This window comes from Pteropus vampyrus, unplaced genomic scaffold (genome assembly GCF_000151845.1).
Source record: "Pteropus vampyrus isolate Shadow unplaced genomic scaffold, Pvam_2.0 Scaffold129, whole genome shotgun sequence".
NCBI lineage: Eukaryota > Metazoa > Chordata > Mammalia > Chiroptera > Pteropodidae > Pteropus > Pteropus vampyrus.
The window spans coordinates 2,241,232-2,250,851 of record NW_011888910.1 but is presented as its reverse complement, the minus strand read 5'-3'; the positions used below and the strand labels follow the sequence as shown (position 1 = coordinate 2,250,851).

General features: G+C 39.9%; 1 long non-coding RNA gene across 1 annotated transcript in view; it reads left to right on the top strand.

Annotated features, from left to right (window-relative positions):
* The window catches only part of LOC111744200, a 22,755-nt gene that overhangs the window by 2,806 nt on the left and 10,329 nt on the right, over positions 1-9,620 (top strand). The window contains exon 2 of the long non-coding RNA XR_002782049.1: positions 8,438-8,441. This is a non-coding gene — a long non-coding RNA (uncharacterized LOC111744200). The remainder of the gene's footprint in view (positions 1-8,437; positions 8,442-9,620) is intronic.

The following is a 9,620-nucleotide window of genomic DNA, read 5'->3' as shown; positions in this document are numbered from 1 at the left end:
AAGCTTATTTTCTGGAGATTTTTCTCTTTCTTTCTGAGATGCCTTGTCATCTTGGTTGTTCATGGTGTTTAATGGACTATTTCTCTGCCTATGTATTAATGGAAGTGTATTCTGCTGTTTTTCCAGGAAGATTTATTATATAAAGGTCTCTCTTTAGCCTCTTGTAAAGAAGGCACTTTTTTTTTCGTTTCCAGTAGATGGCGTCTGAGCCTCTTGGATCCCTGCTTTATATAAAGCCTTAATAACGCGTTTTAAATTTTCTTGTAGATATTTAATTACGCTCGCTGCCCTCAGTTCATTCCCTGTTGGTGTCAGTGACAGTCTCAGTAGCGTTTGCCTAGATTCCCCTAGGCTCCTTGGTGAACGGCCTCGAAGAGTATGGGGGGAGGGGCACTCTGAGTTGGGAGTTGGGGCTGAGGCTCAGCCTCAGTTTTGCAACCGTGGGGGCAAAAATCAGCTGTTATTCCTCTATGGTCCCATCCCACTCCTCTGCCTTCTGCCCTGATGACTGGGCCCTGCAGCCAGCTGGCCACGGGAAGCTCACAGCTATCGCAAGAAGGGCTATTCAGGGAACTCACTGCAGGAACTTGCTGCTCCTCCTCCTCTCCCCCTCCTGAAGTAGAGAGCTCCAGCAGCTGTGAGAGGCAGCTTCTTTATTACTCCCAGTCCATCGCCGGACATCCGGGGTTTGGACTTGTGGTAGCTCTTAAGTGCAGATCCCACGCTCAGACGTGCTGGTGTGCAGTTTGGGTGTTTTTTGGTAGTGTTAGATGTTCAGCTTATTGTTGTTTCAAGAGGAGAGATCTGGGGATGTCTCTAACTCCTCCATGTTTCCAAAGATCCTCCTTTTAGAAGTTTAAATGCAAATTTCTGTCATGTAACATTCCAAGTGAAGCATGGTAAAAAGCCATTTCCTTTGCAACTTCAGACCCCAAATCTGGAACAAAGTTTGGAAAGCAACTTCTAACAGTTTATGTCACTCTTCTTTAAACTGATTTTATTCTTGGGACTATCAACTTCTCCCTGGAGTCCAGTGAGAGCACACTGCCCTCCCGGGAGTCTGCACAAGTGCACTCCTCTAGTTCTTTTAAGAGTAAAGTTAGATCGTTTATTTGAGATTTTTTTTGTTTCTTGAGGTAGGCCTGTATTGCTATGAATCTTTCTCTTAGGACTGCTTTCACTATGTGCCATAGATTTTGAGTCGTTTTGTTTTCATTTATGTTTGTTTTTAGGTATCTTTTGATTACTTCCTGAATTTTATTGTTAACCCTTTCATTGTTCAGTAGCATGTTGTTTAACCTCCATATGTTTGTGTATTGTCCAGTTTTTTACTTGTAGTTGATTTCTAGTTTCATATCATTGTGGTAGCAGAAGACACTTGATATGATTTTGGTCTTCTTAAATTTATTGAGACTTGTTTTGTGACTTAACATGTGGTATATTGTCAAAAATGTTCCATGTGCACTAGAAAAGAATGTATATTTTGCTGCTTTGTGATGAAACACTCTGAAAATATCAATTAAATCCATCTGGTCTACAGTGTCACTGCTGTTTCCTTATTGATTTTTCTGTTGGAAGATCTGTCCATTGGTTTCAATGGAGTGTTAGAGTCTTCTACTATGAGTGTATTACTGTCAATGGGGTGTTAGAATCTTCTACTATGAGTGTATTACTGTCAATCTCTCCCCATATATTGGTCAATAATTTCTTTATTTATGTAGATGCTTCTATGTTGGGTGCATATGTTTACTAGGGTTATGTCCCCTTGTTGTATTGATCCCTTTATCATTGTGTAATGCCCTCCTTTGTCTCTTATTATAGCTTTTATTTTAAAGTCTATTTTGTCTGATATATGTATTGCTACCCCAGCCTTTTTTCCATTTCCATTTGCATAAAATATCTTTTTCTATCTCTTTACTTTCAGCCTGTGTGCATTATTTGATCTGAGGCGGATCTCTTGTAGACAGCATAAGAATGAATCTTATTTTCTTATCTACTCAGTTACCCTAAGTCTTTTGATTGGAACTTTTAATCTAATTACATTTAAAGTGATTATTGATAGGTACATAGTTATTGCCATGCTATTATTTGTATTTATGGGTTCCCCTCTCCCCCCGTTTTGTTTTTACAGAAATCCCTTTAACATTTCTTGTTATTCTGGCTTGTTAGTGATGAATTTTTTTAGATTTTTCCTGTCTGAGAAGCTCTATATCTCACCTTCAATTTTAATTGATAGCCTTGCTGGGTAGAGTAGTCTTGGTACAGGTTCTTGTGTGTGGTTTTTTTTTGTTTGTTTTTGTTTTTATCATTTTGAATATTTTGTGCCAATCCCTTCTGGCCTGCAAAGTTTCTTTTGAAAAGTCAGCTGATATTCTTATGGGAGTACCCTTGTAAGTAACTAGCTCACTTTTTTCTTGCTGCTTTTAGGATTCTCTCTTTGTCTTCAACTTTTGGCATTTGAAATATGATGTGTCTTGGTGTGGGCCTCTTTGACGTACATATGATGTGTCTTGGCGAAAGCCTCTTGGAGTTTATCTCGTTTGGGATCTTCATGCTTCCTGGACTTGTATGTCTAATTCCTTCACCAGGTTAGGAAAATTTTCTGTCATTATTTTTTCAAATAGGCTTTTAATTCCTTGATCTCTCTCTTCTCCTACTGGTACCCTTATGATAGAGATGTTGGTACATTTGATGTTGTCCCAGAGGTCTCTTCAACTTTCCTCAATTTTTTTGATTCTTTTTTATTTTTGTATTTGTATTTGGGTATTTTCTGTTACTTTGTCTTCCAACTCACTGATTTGGCCCTCTGCTTCATCTAATCTATTGTATATTCTTCATTTCAGTTATTGTATTCTTCATTTATGACTGGTTCTTCTTTATGGTTTCTATGTGGTTTTTTTTTTTATACTTACTATCTCTCTGTCTCTGGTAGGTCGCTTGTCTCCATTTCATTTAATTTTTTTTTCTAGAGTTTTCTCTTGTTTTATTTGAGGCATGTTTCACTCTTTTCTCATTTTAGTTGCCTCTCTGTGTTCGTTTCTATATATTAAGATTTGTTACGTCTCCCAGCCTTGGCCAGGTGGCCTTGTATAGTAGGTGTCCTCTGTGGCTCAGTGGCACAGTCTTCCTGATCACCTGCATTGTGGGCTCTGGGCTTGTTCCTTGTGTGGGTTGTGTATGTTCTCCTTGTGCATGTTGTAGTTAAGCCTTGATTTCTGTTAGCACATCAGTGGATGGGACTGATTCTCAAGCTGACTGGCTGTGGGGATTGTCTACACACATAGGATACGAGTTGCTATATGGAGGCTGACCCATTAGAGTGGGATTCCTCCCAGCAGGCTTGTGTACCTCTTGAGCCCGCCCTTTGGGTGTGTCACTTATGGGGCTAATCAGGTGCTCTGTTGTGGTCTGATGCCAGCCTCCAGGTGTATTAGTTCTGTGGCCACTTGGGAAGCATTCCCATGTACGCCAAGTTCAGCCACTGCCTTTGATTTCTCAGGGCTACCTGGTAGGAGCTACAAAATGATTCACAAATAGTTGCTGCCTATGCTGGATCTGGAGGGAAGTGGGAGAGAGCACGCTGTGAGCCTAGGTTGTTTACCCCTAGTACCAGGCCTGGGATGGCGTAGCAGAAGGACCAGTGCTCCTTAGGGTCTGAGACTGCCTGCCAGCTGCCTGTATGACTCTGCAGCTAGAAGAGCCTTTGAGTGGTATGTGAATTGGATGGGGCAGGGAAGCCAGGGAGTCACCAAGGTCAAGCAAACAAATTTCACTTGGCCAGTGAAGAGTCAGGTTTCATGCCAATGTTAAATTTGCGGTTTCCTGTAAAAAGTCTCAGGTTGCAGCAAAACCCGCACTGTCCTCAGGCCCTCAGACCCCCGTGATTCACCCAAAAGATACTGCAGTTTAGGCTGGCACCAGTGGCTCACCACCAAAAGTCTCCCCTGAAATGTATGAAATGTGTGTGGGCCATGTGAGCTGCCAATAAATATGCAGTTCGGGGAAGATGTAGGATGGGGCTGGCTGTCCAGCAATGGGCTTGTAGGGACTATTTGTGGTCTCGGTAGGGCAGGGCCCCTAGGAGACACCAGGTGGAGTGGGCCAATCACATGGGGCCAATGTAGCTTCAGAATTGGCCGTACAGGGGGAGGGTTCAACACAAGCAATATGACAGCCACCTATAGACTGCCCCTGAGGGGGGACAAAGGAACAATGGCAGCTGTCTCTCCAGCCTTTGCCCCAGGGCCACACAATTCAGTCTTTCCCCATATGTCTTTTGTACCTCCTGAGCTACTGACCCTCCTCCGGAGCCCAGGGTGAATGTCTGTGAGCAAGTGAGTCTGTGCATGGCCCCTTTAACCAGATGTCTGGGTTTTCAGGTTTTTTCCATCTCACCCAGAGAGCCAGAGTCCCCACTGGTTTTTACAGTCAGATTTTGTGGGAATTCCTCTTTCCAGGACTGGAACCCTGGGCTGGGAACTCCTGTGTGGGGCTAGGACCCCTCATTCCTTCATCTTTCTCTTTCTACTTGTTTTTAATGTTTGGCTACTGGTAATTTTACAATCAAATATGTGGCTTTACTTACATTTATTTTGAACAGTGCTTCTGTAGACCCTCTCAATCTTTGGATGTTATGGTACTATGTCTTACTCTATCTGCCCCCAGTAGATAAGACACCAGTCAACATGGGAAGAGTAATGACTTCCATGGGGATTTCTTGGCTAATTGAAAATAGTTTATATTCTTAGCTCCCTCTAGTTATTGGTAATAGGAGGAGAAAGTATATCTCATGACTGGACCATATAGTGAATAAATGGCTATAGGTCATTTTGAGTGACCACTTTCCAAGTTTGTAGACACTATAAAACTGGCTCGATCCAATGAATTGTTAGAGGTTTTGAGAGAAGTGAGCACAAATTGATGCCCACTCACCATTGGAACACGATTCTCTTAGTTCTCTCAACAACAGTGCAACTACTATAGGAAAGTGATGTGGACTAGATCCGTCAATCCACAAATACCACCACTGGCTAAACCTTTGAGTGACATGTTTGTTTTTTGTAAAAAGTGTCTTTTTGGTTACAAATAATAAATTTAATGTTTAGGCAATTAAGATGGTCCATAAGAGGAAACATCTCAATCTACAGTGCCTGGAGGGAAGGGAATAGGAGTAAGTAAAATTCAGAGTAAAATTGAGGCCTAATTCCTTAGCACACTCTCTTGGCCAAAGAAAAGCAAAGGGGATTGAATAGAGACTTCTTGAGAGGCCAGGACAAGACAGAAGTGGCCAGTCCTTGCTGTATCAGGATACACAGGTTATTTCTTACCCTCAAGCACACCAATGACTACTTTGAAAGAAAAATGGGGAGAAGGTGACACATTGAGGCAAAGAGCCTCAAAACATAACTGTCTTTTTCTTTTGCCATGATACAATACTTTCGTCCAAAGACACATACCTAGAGTATTGTAGAGATTGTAATAAACATTAAATTTCCAAAATTCATATTAATAATTCTGGATTTGAATGCTAGGAATATTTGGAGTCTGATAACATTTTGTGACATTTTCTGAGTCAAAGGACTTTTGTTCTACAAATGTGTAAAACCATTTCCAGCAATGTGCAATAGAAAAATTTGTAAAACAATTCCAAGCCATGTGTAATGTTCGTAGGACAAAATGGGGAGCACTCAAGATGACTGCTACCACTCTGCAGTTGGTTGGAATCAAAGAAAAGAGAAAGCTCTTTGCTTCCAATTTGAGTGGTTTTCCCCTCTAACCCTAATCATGCTGTGTAGAACATGAAGTGGGAATGAGAGTGTTTTCTGCATTTTCTTCATGGCCTCATGCCAGTATCTAACGCACTTAATGCTACTTTATATTTCCGGCCAACTCCTATAATCCACTTACAATAGATTTTGGAACTGCTGTTGGTGTGGATGTCCTGCCTCATGCCCCAGCAGTAACAGGCCTGTGCTCCATGGATAATAAAAGCAAGAAGGGTATTGGGACTATTTCTTAGAAGCGCTTCTAATGAGCAGTCACCACACTAGCTGCAGGAAATACTGTGATGTTCTTATAGCTGTAAAGACACTTTCCCCCACGTGAATAAAGTTACCTGCGATAAATTAACTGTTTCTCTCCTAAAGACCTCTGCCTGCACTTCTCCTTAATCATTTTGTATAAAAGTACAGTGATGGAACTACAAGATATCCTCTGAGCTTTAATTCTCCAAGCTTCAAGATACCATCCAACCACGAAGGGCCTTTCACAGTCATAATGTTAAGGTTAAATACCATACAGCATCTTTATATTTTTCTTCCTTGTAGCTAATGGATTGGTGCTTCTCGCAAAGCCCAGTCTTTCTAGGTTCAGCTTCCTAATAAAATGGAGTCACAGGATTTCTTTTCACCTGTGTACACTATTCTGGGAAGCATCTTTCCTATTTTATGACTCACCCTTCCTAACCCTTTTTGGTCCAATTTAATTCTTTTCGCATATGAAAAGAGGATCTACAGAAGGCCAGTAAGAGTGCCTCCAAGCCACTGAATCATGTCTTCGCTTCAAACAGGAATCATGTCTAAAGGCATAAGAGCCACCAGTTTGGGTGAATATTTAATGCATGATGAAAAAGAGAAAGAAAAGTGAAAGGAAATATTCTTAATTTTCTCTTTCTCTGCTTGTTCTTCAAACTTTTGCATGACATTGACAAGAAACAAAATAAACTTGCTTTTATTTTCTTTAGTTTTTCTTTCCTCGGAAAATTTCTTAACTTACACATATAAATATAAGGGCCAGAGGCTGGGACAAATAAATCTCCAGCAGAACCATGCATCTGATATGGACTTCTCTGGTCTTCCCGCTCCTGCAGTTGACCTCCTTCAGTCATTGTCAACAGAGAAGCAGAAGTGAATCTGTTAAAACTGAAGTCAGGTCATGTGATTTCTCTACTTAAAACCCTCCAAAGGCTTTGCTATAGGCTGAAGGTTTGTGTCGCCTTCCCCCAATTCATACGTTGAGATCCTAATGCCCAATGTAAAGATTTTAGGAATTTGGGATATTTGGGGGTGATTATGACATGAGAGTGGAGGAGCCCTCATGAATTAGCGCCCTTATAAAAGAGGCCCTAGGGAGCTCCCTTGTCCCTTCCACCATGTGAGGACACAACAAGAAGTCTACAACTGGGAAGAGAGCCCTCACTTGACTATCATGCTGCTACCCTGATCTTGGACTTCCAGCTTCCAGAACTGTAGGAAATGCATTTCTCTTGTTTGTAAGCTGTTTGGTTTATGGTATTTTGTTACAACTGCCTGAATGTGCTAAGACAGGGTTCCTACTTCAGAGTAAAAGCAAACTCCCTGGAATGACTCTAAGGCCCCATGTAATCAGGTCCCAGGTCACACTGTTTTCCTCAGCTTCTAGACTTTTCCACTTAGTCACTCTAGTTCGGCCACCTGATTTTCTTGCTGTTCTTTGTGCCAGATTTATTCCTGCCTTAAAACTTTGCTTTTGTTATTCCATCTGCTTAAAAAGCATTTACCCTAGAGATGTACTTGGCTCACAGACTCTTCCTCTTCATGTATTTACTCAAATGTTACCTCTTCATTGAGACCTTCCTTGGCTCTGACCTTCCCTCTTCCCCTTCTCTGCTTTATCTTTCTCCTTAACACTTAACTTGCAACATAATGTATATTTTATTTAATTAAATTCTTTATTATCTATCTTACTTAACCAGAACGTACACTCCATGAGAGCAGAGATTTTGTCTGTTTTGATCACTGCTGTGTGTTCTGAGCCTAGAACACTGCCTATGGGAAATGTTTGTTCAGTGTGTTGAATGAGTGGATAAATCGCTTCTTTGTGGCTGGAAGGCAGTCAGTTCTGTTCAGTTTTAACAGACTCATTTCTGCTTCTCTGCTGTCAATGACTGAAGGAGGTCAAGGAAAGGAGCAGGAAGACCAGTGAAGTCGACATCAAATGCACGGTTTGACTGGAGATTTATTTGTCCTGGTCTCTGGCCCTTAAATTTATACATGTAAGTTAAGAAATTGTCCAAGGAAAGAAAAACAAAAGAAAATAAAAGCAATTCTATTTTGTTTCTTGGCAATGTCATGCAAAAATTTGAAGAATAAGCAGAGAAAGGGAATATTAAGAATATTTCCCTTTACCTTCTTTTCTCTCAGTAAAATAAGAATAAGTGAATTGCTCCCTCAACTGTTCTCTGCTTTGACAAATGCTTTGTGGCTATGAATATAGTATCTGAAAGTTGCCCTTGATAGTTTGTGAATAAAATTGATTTGTCATTAATAGAATTAAAAGTCACCAATGGGATTAAAAAAGGATTACAGAGTGAAAAAGAAAATCAAACCATATTGATAACCTTCAATAACCAGAAGTAATATCAGAGATATTACTTATCAAATTGCAAAATAAAAAACAGAAATGTCAGTGTCTCCCTGACTGCGTTAAAACATGCTGCCATTGAGACATTGTATTTTAGGGTGTATTTTTTCTCAACTTTATTGAGATATAACTGATATATAATATTGTATACGTTTAAGGTGCATAATGTAATGATTTGATACATATATATATTGCAAGTGTTTATCATAATAATGTTAGTTAGCATATCCTTCATCTCATCTAATTACCATTTTGTTACATGATTTTTCTTGAAGAAGTCTCTCCAACATTTCCTTTAATACTGGCTTGGTGGTGATAAATTCCGTTAGCTTATTTTTGTCTGGGAAGCTCTTGATCTATCTTTCAACTCTAAATGATAGCTTTACTGCATAAAGTAGCCTTGGTTATAGATCCTGGGTCTACATCCTGTCGAATATTTTTTTGCCAAGCCCTTCTGTCCTGCATAGTTTCTTTTGAGAAATCAGCTGCCAGTCTAATGGGTATTCCCTTATAAGTAATTACCTGTTTTTCTCTTGCTGCTTTTAATATTCTTTCTTTGTATTTAACCTTTGGCAATTTACTTATGATGTGTCTTGGTGTGGGCCTCTTTGGATCACTGATTTTTTGGGATTCTCTGAGCTTCCTGGGGTTTTATGTCCATTTCCTTCCCTAGGTTAGAGAAGTTTTCCATCATTATTTCTTCAAACAGCTGTTCATCATTTTGATTTTCTTCAAATATGTCGATCAGACAGATAGTTGGACCCTTAATAGTGTCCCATATCCTCCTTAAATTATTTTTATAGTCTTGGCATCTTATCTCTTGCCATTCCGATTGTATGTCCTTGGCTTTCCTGTCCTCTAGATAGGGCATTTGATGCTTTTCTTTATTCACTTTGCTTATTCCTTTGTTTATTCCATTTAATATACTTCTCGTCTCAGATAATGTGTTCTTCATTTCAGACTGGTTTCCTTTTATAATTTCCATTCCCATTTTTATGTTTTTTATCTCTTTGTGGAAATTCTCACTGAATTTATCTACACTTCCCAAAAGTTTATTGAGCATCTTTATAACCAGTGTTTTGAACTCTGCATCTGTTGGATTACTTGACTCCATTATATCTGGATCTCTGTTCTGTTCTTTCATATGGTTCTATGTCTTCCCATTTTGGCTGCCTTTCCATGTCTGTTTCTATCTACTAAGCAAAGCTCCTAAGTCTCTC